Below are 13,458 nucleotides of genomic sequence, written 5' to 3'. Positions count from 1 at the left end.
GAGGTCAGCTGGACAAATTCCGTAGGCATGGTTAAATTCTAGAAGAACTTTTCGTACTTCTTCGGTCTTAGTAGGTAGTCCTTCGGAAGCCAAAAAGAGTTTGACGCTGGTGTTGGTGTATCCATCATAAAATACAGAAGAAGGCTGGTCGTGAAGAAAAGCAAGATGTAGTTTAATTGCTTTTAAGATATCCGGTTCCCTTAATCTTGCAAGAAGGTATCGACTGTTCGAGTTATTAGTTAGTCTAACTCTTGGTGGTGTTAAAGGATTCAAATTTATGGATGGTTCCAAAGTATCTTTCTTAATAAAATTGATATGGGAACGGAAAGGCTCTTTGGATTTGCAAACTGTGATGGCCTGCTTGTTTGTAAATATATTTGTGTTTTCAACTTCATTTTTGTTGTTGCTTGGAATGGTAATTAGATTTTCCAAGCTAACCGGGCTTCTGATGTACTTCGGATTCATATTTTGTTAGATGAAGTCTTTGGTTCAGAGTATGATGATTCTGTGGACCATTTAATGTTGACACCAGGTGGCCAAATTTCCTTATTAAATAATAAGTCGATGGACGTTTTTGATTTTATGCCTATTTTGAATGAGGACCCAGTTGCTGTGTTGGCGTCTTGAAGTAGGGCGTAACATCGAATATAAGTATTCCTTAATATCTAGCTTCTCTTTAATGTAGTGAACTACTTCTACTACAGGGGTGTAAATTGGGGTTAAGTTGCTAATAACGACAAAGTGACATCTATCGTCTGCAATTTTTGATTTTTTGACTGGACCAGCTTCGAAATGAGTGTCTTCAGTTTGGGTACCTCTAGTGGCATATACTATGTTTCTCTTCACTACCTCTTTCTTCGTTGGTATAGCAGGTAGTTTGTTTGAAAGGTTACTCATTTGATTTGATATTTCACTTATGTTTGAAGAGAGCCTCTCTAATCCCAATTTTATCTCAGATGACTTTGAATCTTGGACTTGGACTTTAAATGTGTCAGTGGAACAGCAGAAAAAAACTGACGATATATTGAAGATATCTTGTTCCATCTGCCCTATCGATTTTAAAAGATATTCAGGATTTAGCAGGTTATTTAATTTATGGATCTCGTCAATTTTTTTTGTCAGATAGTCTAATTTGCCGTCATTTTTGGTTAATAAATCATATATGTCTCGATGAAAATTGGAAAATTATCATTGAGTTTTTTTGTGACTTGAATTAAGGCGTCAAAATTTTCTTGTGGTATTTGATTTTTTGATAAATCGTTTATTTTTTCATTTAAATATCTGAGGCTAGGAGACTCACATAAAGAACAGAAGAATCTCAAATGACAATTTTTTGGGTTCAGTAGAGTTTTTGCCGTTGTTTTGTTGAGAGTAGAACATTTGAGGCAAAAATACCGTTTGCAATCCCCATGGCAACGTAAAATATATTTTTCGTTTTGGGAAAATTCAGCTAAGCAAATTTCACAATTATTATTGTACGCCATGGTGTCAAGGTTAAATATACAAATATTTATCTAGGTCGTTGAAAGTTAGTCGATGTGATGAAAGTAATAAAATGTAAACACTTACAGCTAGTATTCACAACACAACAATCAAAACAAATAACAAAACACAAGAAACAAATCAAAACACACAACCGTTCGCTTCCAATGCTGGCGAACGAATTTAATCTAATTTAATAAAATAGTCTTTTTTGAGAACGATTTCGGAAAGGTCAACCTTTAGTTAGTTAAACTACTGTGGCTTAATTCCACACAAAATATTTAAATTAGACTGTAACAAACCAGCCCTTTGTGCGGCGCCTATGTAAGGGATGTTGGAATTTGGGGATGGTACATGGTCCACTGCCCTATTTGTGTGCGTGGTACGAATGTTTTGTATATATTTAAGGGTCTAGGACGTTTCGCCGTCGCCATTTCGCCGTCGCCGTTTCGCCGTCGAGCCATTTCGCCTTCGCCGTCGAGCCATTTCGCCGTCGCCATTTCGTTGTTAGCATTCGTACTTCGGGATGATCATTACTTGTATATAAGTTTTGAATGGTTTTCGAACGATTATTATATACTCATCACTTTTGCATAATGAAGTTTTTTATTTTTGATACAGTAAAAATAATTGAAATTGAAATCCTTTTCTCAATATTCTTTATTTCCGGGAATTTTCCGGGACATTTAGTATAAAAAAAGTTAGCATGTTATCACGTTATTGCGACATTTAGTATAAAAAAAGTTAGTATGTTATCACGCTCTTGTAAACTTAACCAATGCCGGGATGGCGACGGCGAAACGGCCGACGGCGAACTGGCTCGACGGCGAAACGGCCGACGGCGAAGTGGCTCGACGGCGAAACGGCGACGGCGAAATGGCAACGGCGAAACGGCGACGGCGAAACGTCCCAGTCCGTATATTTAACGTTTTGCAGATGTGAATAGAATACACAGACAGTATATTAGCTTTTGCTCTTATTTAGTTAAGGCTACGGCTCCACGGGCGACAAATTTACGCTAGCAGTAGCCATAAAACGAACGTTCCGCGGAATGGAATAGGAATAGCCGAACTAAACCGACTACGCACAAGTCCTGTAGTCGGTTCAGTTCGGCTATTCCTATTGCGTTCTGCCGAACCTTAAGTTCGTTTTCCGGCTACTGCTAGCGTAAATTTGTCGCCCGTGGAGCCGTAGCCTAACGATTCACTTTTGTAAAGACTGGCCACCTATCTAAGAGAGTCATTTATATTCAGCATAGCGGGGTGCTATTGACAGAGTTGACAAATTCCATAAACAATGGATCTATGAATGATCAATGGAAAGACGAAATACACATCTCTATCCAATATCGTAATTTTCAATATAAAAATCCCTAACTCCTCTGAACCTTGTTAACGATAAAACGAAGAAAACTCGAATATTTGGGTCAGCTGATGAGAGGTCATAAATACGCATTACTTCAAAATATAATGCAAGGAAAAATAGAAGGAAAACGGAATCCAGGCTGTAGAAGAATGTCATGGTTGCGGAATTTGAGAGAGTGGTTCGGCTGCACCACTAATGAACTTTTTAGGTCAGCTGTAAACAAGGTCAGGGTAGCCTTGATGATTTCCGATCTCTGATAGGAGTGGCACCAGAAGAAGAAGAAATCCTCTGAGATTAATTATTATTAGTAACATTGCATTACATGTTTGGCTATCCAACGTATATTATGTTATAACATGCCACAAGAAACTTGATATGTTTCATGTTCAGAAACTTGATACACTGTGTTAACTTGGCGATTAGAGATAGGGTCTTAAAATGGCAATACTGCCGGCTTCCCACATGCAATAAGTATACAGTGAGCACGTAAAGGTTGGAATAAATTCATTTTCTCGAAAATGGACGATTTTGGAAAAAATCCCGAAACAGGTCAATTTTTATTTTTAAATTACGACTTTTTGGCATATATGTCGTACTAGTGAAGTCACCCGTCTGGGCGTGATGACATCATCAATGATTTTTTTAAATGAGAATAGGGGTCGTGTGAAAGCTTATTTGAGAGGTAATTTAATTCTCTATTCAGCAATTTAACCATTAATATAATTAATTATACAGGGTGTCCAAAAAAAAAATTTTTGAATTAAAAATATTGACATAAAAAGAAGAATGTGTGTAATTTATTTAATTCAAAATACATTTTACTGCTATCAGAAAACGGGAAAAATGTTTATTTGACAAATAAATATTGCGTTTTGATTAAATTCAATATTAAAGCAGCCACCCACCTGCCTCTCTTCACAGATTGAACATTTAATTTAAGCGAAAAGTAATGATTATATTTGGGAAAACAGTAAAATATAAATTACATACATTCTTCTTATGTCAATAAATTTAATTAAAAACCCTGTATAAATAATTATGTTAATGTTTATATTACTGAATAGAGAATTGAATTACCTTTAAAATGAGCTATCACACGACCATTATTCTCATTTAAAAAATCATCGATGACGTCATCACGCCTAGATGGTGACGTCATTAGCATGATGTATATGCCAAAAAGTCGTAATTTAAAAATAAAAATTGACCTGTTTCGGGTTTTTTTTCCAAAATCGTCCATTTTCGAGAAAATGAATTTATTCAAACCTGTAACGTGCTCACTCTATAGACGATATTATTATAATTTATAGACATGTAAACATTAAAAGTGTCGGCGGCATGTGTAATCATTAAAGAGTATCAATTTCCTTGCCGGATTCCCAAATTCAATCAGCCCTGAATTCTTATGATAATTTCTATTAGACATGTAAATAATATAAACAAGGAGAGTGTAGCAAAGTCATAATTTCATCTTTAAAATAGAGGTGGCTATTTCTTTAGCCACCTACTTGTTAATTGCTTTACTTATATTCATTATTAATTAATAGGATTATTTTTTCACCAACTATGTACTCAGTGATTGCAATAATTTATATTACTGTGCAATAAAGAGACTAATAATCGAGGAAAGAGAAAAATTGACAGTGATTTTAATACCATACTGTTATTATCCGAACGCCAACGAGTAGATACATTTTTCCAGTTACATCTTTAACAGTTAAAATATATTTTAAACAACGATATCTTCTTGAAATTTAACTTATTGCACCCCATTTCGCACCAATTCATTTTGTGCCAATTCATTATGCGGCAATTCTTTCATTTATTCAAATTCTACGTGGTTGTTTAGGACGATACAGTGTATGTTTTTAATTTCTGTTTCTGTTTGATCTGTTTTGTTCTGTTTTGTCAGTTTATACTGTTTTTATCTGTTATGTCAGTGGCAGAAATTGCCACCCTCAAGAAGTGTCACCAGAAAAAGTTGAGGAAAGAGAATACCGGGATACACAAATTTGTTCTCCAATCGACGTAGATTCAACACATTCAAGTAGAAGCGTTGCTCTAGAGTTGGATGTTAGCAATGCTTCTGTAACTAAAGTATGGAAAAAGCACGGTTACAAGACTTTTGAATATGTAAAAACGCAGCAGCTTTATCCAGACGATTACTTTCGAAGAATGGAGTTTTGTGAAGTTCTAATGACGAAGGCTAATGATGATCCAAATTTTATTAAAAACATATTGTTCACTGATGAATCTTCTGTTTCGTTAGTAGGGAGACATGATCCTTCCATTACGAGGTATTGAGCTCGGGAAAACCAGGCATAGAAGTGTTGTTTGCCGAACTCAACGTCCCCAAAAAGTCAACGTCTGGACTGGTGTTTTAGGAGACCACTTTTTTATTAAGGGCAACTTGAACAGCAGAAAATACCTCGATTTGTTGCAGAATCACGTTCTTCCCGCCATTATCCATTTTCCTGATATAAATCTGGAGAATGTTTGGTTCTATCAAGATGGAAGAAGTTCAGTTCACAATGCACGAATAATTCGGGCGTATTTAAACAATACTTTCCCGAATCGAGTTATCAGTGGAACAGGTGATATTAAGTGGCCTGCGAGATCTCCAGATCTTACACCCCTGGACTCTTTTTTGGAGATATTTAAAAAACACCATCTACGATCATCCTGAGGCTAGAGCCCAAAACTTGGATGAATTAAAAACTCGAATAAGAGAAGTCTCCAATTCTGTTACAGCAGAGACTCTGTCATCTGTCCGCAGGAGTTTTTATGACAGATTGGGATAATGTTCATACGCAAACGGTGGTATATTTGAGACATTTCTGAACACTTTAGGGCATAAAGAAATATTTTACATTTTATTAGGAATTATTTTGTCATTTCGTTCACTGTTTATTTTCTCTATGTTAGTTTTAACTTTGTGACATGTACTTAACTATTTAAATTTTAAAATTTTATACTCTAATTACTCTTTGACAAATAAATAATATATTTTTGTTGAAGTTATACTTCTTTACCGGCGATATGAGGGTGAATTTTTATATGTTAAAACCTATGATCCCGGCGCATGCGCATTATAACTTTGTTCTGATTGGATGTTCAAATGACATGTCAAAAATTATTCAATATGGCGGCTGTGGCACAGCTGTAGTTTGATCATTTATGGTTGTTGCGTTTTAAAATTTTTGTGAAAAGAAACAACAAACAAAAGTTAGTTAATAGTTATACTGCCTTTTTAAATAGTTTTCATATACCTATATTTTTGGACTATTTTGGACAAGGAAAACTCATTCTAATTTGGTAAGTAGTTTTTATTATAATCATATTGTAATTATACATTTGGATTAGGTTGAAATACAGTAGAGCGTCGATTATCCGAACTAATTGGGGGACATAGGTGTTCGGAAAACCGATTTGTTCGGATAATCGAACTACAATATATTGATACATATTTATAGTCATACATATTTATCCACAAGTGAATAAAAGCCATATTTATATACCTACATATTTATTTATATCTTGATAATGACAACTAGCAACTAAACAAAAAAGTGCAGTCTTTGCAACAACATAATTATTTTTGGACACAATATTGAAGAAAATTGAAGGTATTTTAAGCGGCAATTACTAACGCTTGCTCGGTATTCGAGTGCGGGACGCGGGAGTCGATAGTTCGAATAAGCGGTCGTTCGGTTGATCGACGTTCGGATAATCGACGCTCTACTGTACATTTATTTTCTCAAGAATGGGGATTTTAGAGAGAAATCCCAAATTAGGTCCGAGTTTTATTTTTAAATTATGTTTTTTTGGCGTAGATTTATTTATCTAGTAGGTATGTAATGCTTTGATTTACATACTTAATTTGATTACCAACAAAAGTTCTACCAATCTTCATCTAATATATTGTTTTCTTACTGTTTTGTTATATTTTAATATTTTCTTCCACAAAATTTAAACTACATAATTTAATTATATTAAAAACAACTGTCAAACAGTAAAACGTTCAGTTACCCTATTTTTCCACATGACAAATAATGTGGAATTGGACGAGTGAGTCTAGGCTTCGATTACGAATCAAAGCGCAACGAAATTCACGGGTTCGATTCCCGATGCAAGTTTTTATTTTTTTATGCATTTTATGATTGTAAGTATATTTGTTATATAATTTTTTTTTAGAAAATGCGTATTTAAAATTTTTGCTAACAATTATTATCGTTCAGAAATCATTTTTTCTTTGTGGCATTTTTCAATGTGTTTGTGTGCGTTTTATTCTTTTATTTTTTTAAATTTTTGGTATTGTCTTAAAAATCACATAATATGTAGTAGAAGTATAACTTCTTACGTGCGTACAAAGTACACACACATTCTTTTTTTTATCTTGTGTGTGTTAGCACCACACCAGCAAATCGTTACAAAAAAGTGACAAAGTGTTGCTTTGATTAGAAGTTACTCACAGTGTGCTCACAGTAACGAAATAGCTCGTCGTTTCGGCCCGGCAAGTCAAGAACGCATGTACGAGAACGGGACGGGTCAACGGGAATTATCTAACATGCATCTGGTAATATGGTGACAAAATAATAGGTGACTGTCACCTATTACCGAGATAAACGTTAAATAGCGGTAATTTCCATCTTTATATTAAATGAAATGCCATACCTCACTACTTGCTTACTCTTGCTGAGTGGTGATGTTCCAAAGTTAAAGAGAGAGGAAGGCTGGATGAGGAATAGTAAGCAATAAACAAAAATGTAGATAACCACTGCCGGTATTAATTTAACAATCGTATTAGGTTACCTACTCCTTGTAAATGAGTAATTTCCAAACTTTAATTATTTGTTTGAATCTGCCAATGGACGATTAAACATCGATACTATAGTGGAATAGTAAGCAATGTTGCCGATTTTAGCGCTTCCTTCAATGTCCTATACCAAATTACAAAGTAAAACGCTCTTTATGTCTTTTCAATTTGACAGTGACGTACTTGGTCCCGATCTTGTAGGCAACAACATTCGTATGGTTGAAAAAATCTGAGAGTGGTGTTTTTAGCCTAGGAATATCAAATTCTGACTGTGTTGGTGTGTTTTTTAACAGGCAATCCAGAAGAAACGTTCACAAGAAGGGACTCAAAGATGACAACAATACCATATTATGTAAAGGGCTAATCGGGAAGATAGGATAGGAAACAAGTACAACATCACAATATTGAGATATATCCTCCTAAACCATACCCAACAATACACAACAAAGATAAAAAAAAACTGCTATAATATACCATGTGAATGCAACAATTTCTATGTGTGAGACATCGAAAACCACTAAGTCTCTGAATAGACGAGCATGAAACAAATAAATAAATCCAGTCAAACCCGCTTATTAGAGTACCGGTTATAGGAATATCCCGGTTTATGAAATATAAATTCGAGGTCCCGAAACGTTTCCATTTACTCCTTAATAAATTTATCCGTTTATTGGAATTCCTATTAATAAAACAAGAGTGCTTATTAGAATATTATTCAGGTCAACGAATAAATTTTTACCTACAATTTCGAATTTCCTAAAAATTTAAATTATGTCTTGTATTATGGTTTCTCGCCAAGGGCTTCGAAGGCCTGTAGGTAGAGCTGTTTTATTTATATTATTTGGGTTTGTCATATGGGTAATAAATATTTTATTGCGTTGTTATGAGTACCAATTCAATCGTTTACCGACAAATTCAGTCGTAAAATAATTTCCTTTATCTACAAACTATACATATTTCCACCCAGTTGCCTGTTATAAAGTTTTTAAGAAACAGTTAGCCCATCCTAATCGCTTGTAAAGTTATAAAACGTTTTCGGGATGGCCAAACCATTGTAAATTTTTCTAATTTTTATAATTCAGAGCAACAAAAGTGACTAGTATTTTATGTAACAAAAAACAAGCTACAATTACCGATTATTTTTCAAGACTAAATAAATAATTTTCTTATTAAGTATATTATGTATTTTAATACGAAAATATTTACATAATCTATATATTTCATACATTTTATACTAATTACTGTATGCATCCACATAATATAATGTAATTTGGTTTTTTAATAAATACGTTACGCTATTGCATTATTGACATAAAAAGACCTAAAACCATATACATATATACATATACAATATACATATTAACATAGTATGTACTATTATTACGTATATTCGGTACACTTATTACGGCTAGCCACCAATGATCGGTTATGAGAATATCCCGGTTATAAGAATATTTTGCTTGGCACGAAGGCTATTCCAATAAGCGGGTTCGACTGTATATCAAAAACAGAGACTTCGAGAAATCCCAGATATACACATATGCCTGGGACAACGAGCACAGAGCATAATAGAAATATGTATCAATAATTATGAAAGAAACAGACATGAAAAAAGTCAAAAAGCAGCTATCATCCTGCTGAACGGAGAAAAATGTGTAGCAAACCTATCAGAAGAATGCAGCACGTTTTGGTTGCCAATACTAAAAGAAGAAGTCGATATCAAGAATATACCAACAATAGCGGAGTCATAGGAAGTTGCAGAAATTATCCCCTACAATCTTACATACAACACATAGGCAACATACAATACACAAACACAAATCCACGTTACACAACTCGCCGAACACAATCACAACTACGACTACGATACGGATTACAGCAACATATAACCCAAAAAACACAGGCAGATATTGATAATCCTAGGGTAAAAACACCAATATCAGATTTTTTTCAACTTTTTAGTTATGTTAATTATCTTGTAATAAATGCATAACTTATCTTCACATGTACCTATGTGCGGCAGACTCGTGCAAATATTATAAGATTTATTGTGCATTTAATGGTAGAAGCATATAATTTGCGTGAATCGCAAGTATTATTTACATTGCGTGAATCGGAATAATACTCTCGGGGGCCACAGCAGATCTACTGCAACGCCACTGCGTAGCAAGCGCATCAGTCACTTATCTTTTCCTTTGTTCGATGGACGAGTCCAATTTCTATTTCGTGGGGAGGACTATATCGTCATCGTCAGTGGCGTAGCTGACAGGCCCGCAAGGCCTTCAAGCCTTCAAGCTTAATACTTCTACTTTCTTTAGATTGGGGACCAAAACATATTTTCCTAATGAGCATCAAAATAGAGAATTTGGAAGGAAATAATGAAGAGGGTAATTGACGTAACTCTTGCTCTTTCCGGGTGCAATTCAGCGTTTCGTGGACATGTTGATAGTTTAGACGAAAATTAATCCCAAAAAGGTAATTTTTTGTCGGTGGTTCTTTTACTAGCATATGGTCCTGCTTTAGTGATGTAACGAATATTCGTATTCGCATTCGGATTCGCGAATATTCGCATGTTTTTGCATATTCGCATTCGCATCCGCATTCGCGAAATTTGTGCGAATGTTTTGCGAATATGAAAACCAGAAAAAAAAATAATTTTAAGATAATATTAGATTAATAAAATCAAAATCTATTCACTTCTCATCTTTTTTTTATTAAGAAAAGGTAACTTAACCTCAAACATGCAGCTACTCTCAAATGGAAATATGCAGTACACACCAGCAGACAAAGAGACGAAAGATGGAATGAAGCGATAACTCACTGGAGACCTTGGGATTAAAAAAGAGGAAGGGGCAGACCACAGACCAGATGGTCGAATGACCTAAAGAGATACGAAGCGACCAGATCGACAGCATTAGCACTGAACCGAGAAGAGTGGAAAAATAAGGGGGAGGCCTACGTTCAACTTTGGACAAATGAAGGGCAATAGATAGATAGAACTTACCAAATAAGGGACATGACTGGTTACTCGTTATCCGAAGCAAAACAACACGCACAGGAGAGAGAGGATTGGATAGAAATAGTCAAACGACTTATATGACGCCACTACATCCTTACGAAGGATAACAGATAGAGGAGGAGGAACCTTGTATAATCACATTATCAGCCTTCACTTTTTTTATTATTTGGTATTATGTAATAAAGCTTAAGATTCAGATTGATTTACACTAGATATCAATTCACTTTTCATTAAAAATTTAGGAAACATTACAAAAATAGAAACAAATTAAAAAAACTGGGCATCCGCATTCGCGAATGTCAGTAGCAGATATTCGCATTCGCATTCGTATTCGCGAATGTTAAAAAAATGACATTCGTTACATCACTATCCTGCTTTAGCTAAATTAACTGATAAAAACAATAACTTAAAAACAAATTACTTGAGCCCCCAAATACAAGACGAAGTTATAAATTTGCTGGCTCAAGAAACTAAAAAAGTTGTTGCTAAAAAATTGTTTTTATTCATTTGATCAGTGGCGCACCTAGAATTTTCCTCTGGGGGGTTTGGTTTCGTTTGGGGTGTTTGGCTTGGGTACAGAAATTTTTTTGTATAGTTTGTTAAAGACAAGTTACATTTTCCTGCTATCCTTTATATGCCCTGGGAGAGGTTTTAACCCCCAAAACCTCCCCTGGGTGCGCCACTGCATTTGATACCACTCAAGATATTTCAAAACACGATCAGCTTAGTTTTATTTTCCGGTATGTAAAAATATCTTACGATGAAAATAATTTACCTTCCAAAGCAGAAGTTGTTAAAAGTTTTTTGGGATTTATTCGCATATTAGACCAAAGTGCAGAAGGTCTTGTAAATGAATTAAAATTTATACAATCAAAGCACCTTTCCGTACAAAACTACAGAAGAAAGGGGGATGATGGGGCAAACGTTATGAGTGGTGATTATTCAGGCGTACAAAGGCGCATAACTGACATTAAAAAAAACAGCTTCCTATGTTCATTGTGCAACCCATAATCTGAACCTAGTGTTGAATGATGCCGTTGCTGATTATGGATTGTGCAAAAAGTGCTATTAATATTGCATAAATAAGTATTTCTTGAATGCTGTTTGTTTGTTGTAATTTACAGTAGGAAAAATGAAAGAATACCCATGAACGAACATATAAAACACGCTGTATTTTCTTGTCACCGTGTCATACAAAAAATTGGCCAGCGCAAGTACATGTAATATTTATTATTACAATTATTATTACTTGCGCTGGGCAATTTTTGTAACACGGTGACAGGAAAATACAGCGTGTTTTATATGTTCGTTTATGGGTATTCTTTCATTTTTCCGACTGTAGTTATTTCGGAATTGATGTGTTCTGACAATCGGTTCAGAGAATAACGGACTCTTTGACCTTCTGGTTGAGTATAGCTCACAATGAAAAAAGGATGTTTTAAACAAAAAAGAGATGTTCGCTACGTTTTGTTCCTCTTTACGATGATAATTGTTCGATGTTGATACGGATGTAAAATCGATTCAAAATTATTTGAATGGGATAATTACAATAAAGTTGCCACGTTACCAATTTTTGTATCGGTCGGGTGTATAAATAAAAAACAATTGAGTAGTTTGTCATTGCTTTACAGATCAGTTAAAGTACCCCGCACAAACCTTATGGAAATTAGGTCCCAGTGAATTTCGTTCATACTTTGGGAAAATACTCTTTGAAGCATCCTGATAAAAAGTTCTCATGGGCACAACTCGTATGACGGATTTTCAAGATATAGAGGCACAAACTCGGAAAATTATAAGATTTACTGGGTATTCCAGTTCCCTGAGTTACTGGTTATCTGGCAACATGTAAAAGTTTAAATCATGGAAAAGTACTAGTAGTCTAAGATTTTTTCCTGGCTATACAAATGGCGACCTTTACTTTGACCTTGACCTTCAACGGACGTCATCTTCTACAGTTTCGAGGGTTTTCGGCATTAAATTAATATAAACAAATTACTCATGGGTTTTTGGGATCGCTAAACACGAATATGCCATCAGAATTGAACTCCGGAGGACGTGGTGGCCAGTGCCATTGCAAGGGACGTCATCTTCTACAGTTTCAATGGTTTTCAGCATTTAATTGATGCAAATGAATTGCTGGAGGGTTTTTTGAGGTCGCTAAACACGAATATGCCACCAGAACCGACTCCCGGAGCACCTGGTTTCCAAGGTCAATGAAAGGGGCTCCTAGAGTTTCGAGGGTCTTTTGTACTACATTAATGCAAACGGATTAGTTATAGGTTTTTGGGGTTACTGAACACGAATACGTGATAGCACAGACACAGACACAGGAGCACCTGGTGCCTAAGACATAGGTTATTTGATTCCTCCGAGAAACTCCAGAAGATAACCTGTCTTAGGCACCAGGTGCTCCTGTGTCTGTGCTGATCATGTATTCGTGTTCAGCAACCCCAAAAACATATAACTAATCCGTTTGCATTAATGTAGTACCAAAGACCCTCGAAACTCCAGGAGCCTCTTTCATTGACTTTGGAAACCATGTGCTCCGGTAGTCGGTTCTGGTGGCATATTCGGTGGCAAAATCATCGAAACTCTAGAAAAGCGGTTCTCAATCTGTGGTACATGTACCACTGGTGGTACATATTATTATTTGCGGTGGTACACAAATCACAAAAAAAATTTAAAATAGTAGCACTTAGTAAGTCTTGATAATACAATGTAAAAATATAGGTGGTACCAAAAATAATAAAAGTAACTGTAGGTGGTACATGACTCA

At 35.2% G+C, this 13,458-nt stretch overlaps 1 protein-coding gene across 3 annotated transcripts in view; it reads left to right on the top strand.

Annotated features, from left to right (window-relative positions):
• Nucleotides 1-13,458, top strand: part of LOC126889766 (putative uncharacterized protein DDB_G0277255) — a 256,811-nt gene that overhangs the window by 45,056 nt on the left and 198,297 nt on the right. The gene's annotated exons all lie outside the window — the stretch shown is intronic.

The sequence above is a fragment of the Diabrotica virgifera genome, chromosome 8, assembly GCF_917563875.1.
Source record: "Diabrotica virgifera virgifera chromosome 8, PGI_DIABVI_V3a".
In the NCBI taxonomy this organism is placed as follows: domain Eukaryota; kingdom Metazoa; phylum Arthropoda; class Insecta; order Coleoptera; family Chrysomelidae; genus Diabrotica; species Diabrotica virgifera.
This window is presented reverse-complemented; position numbering and strand designations above follow the sequence as displayed.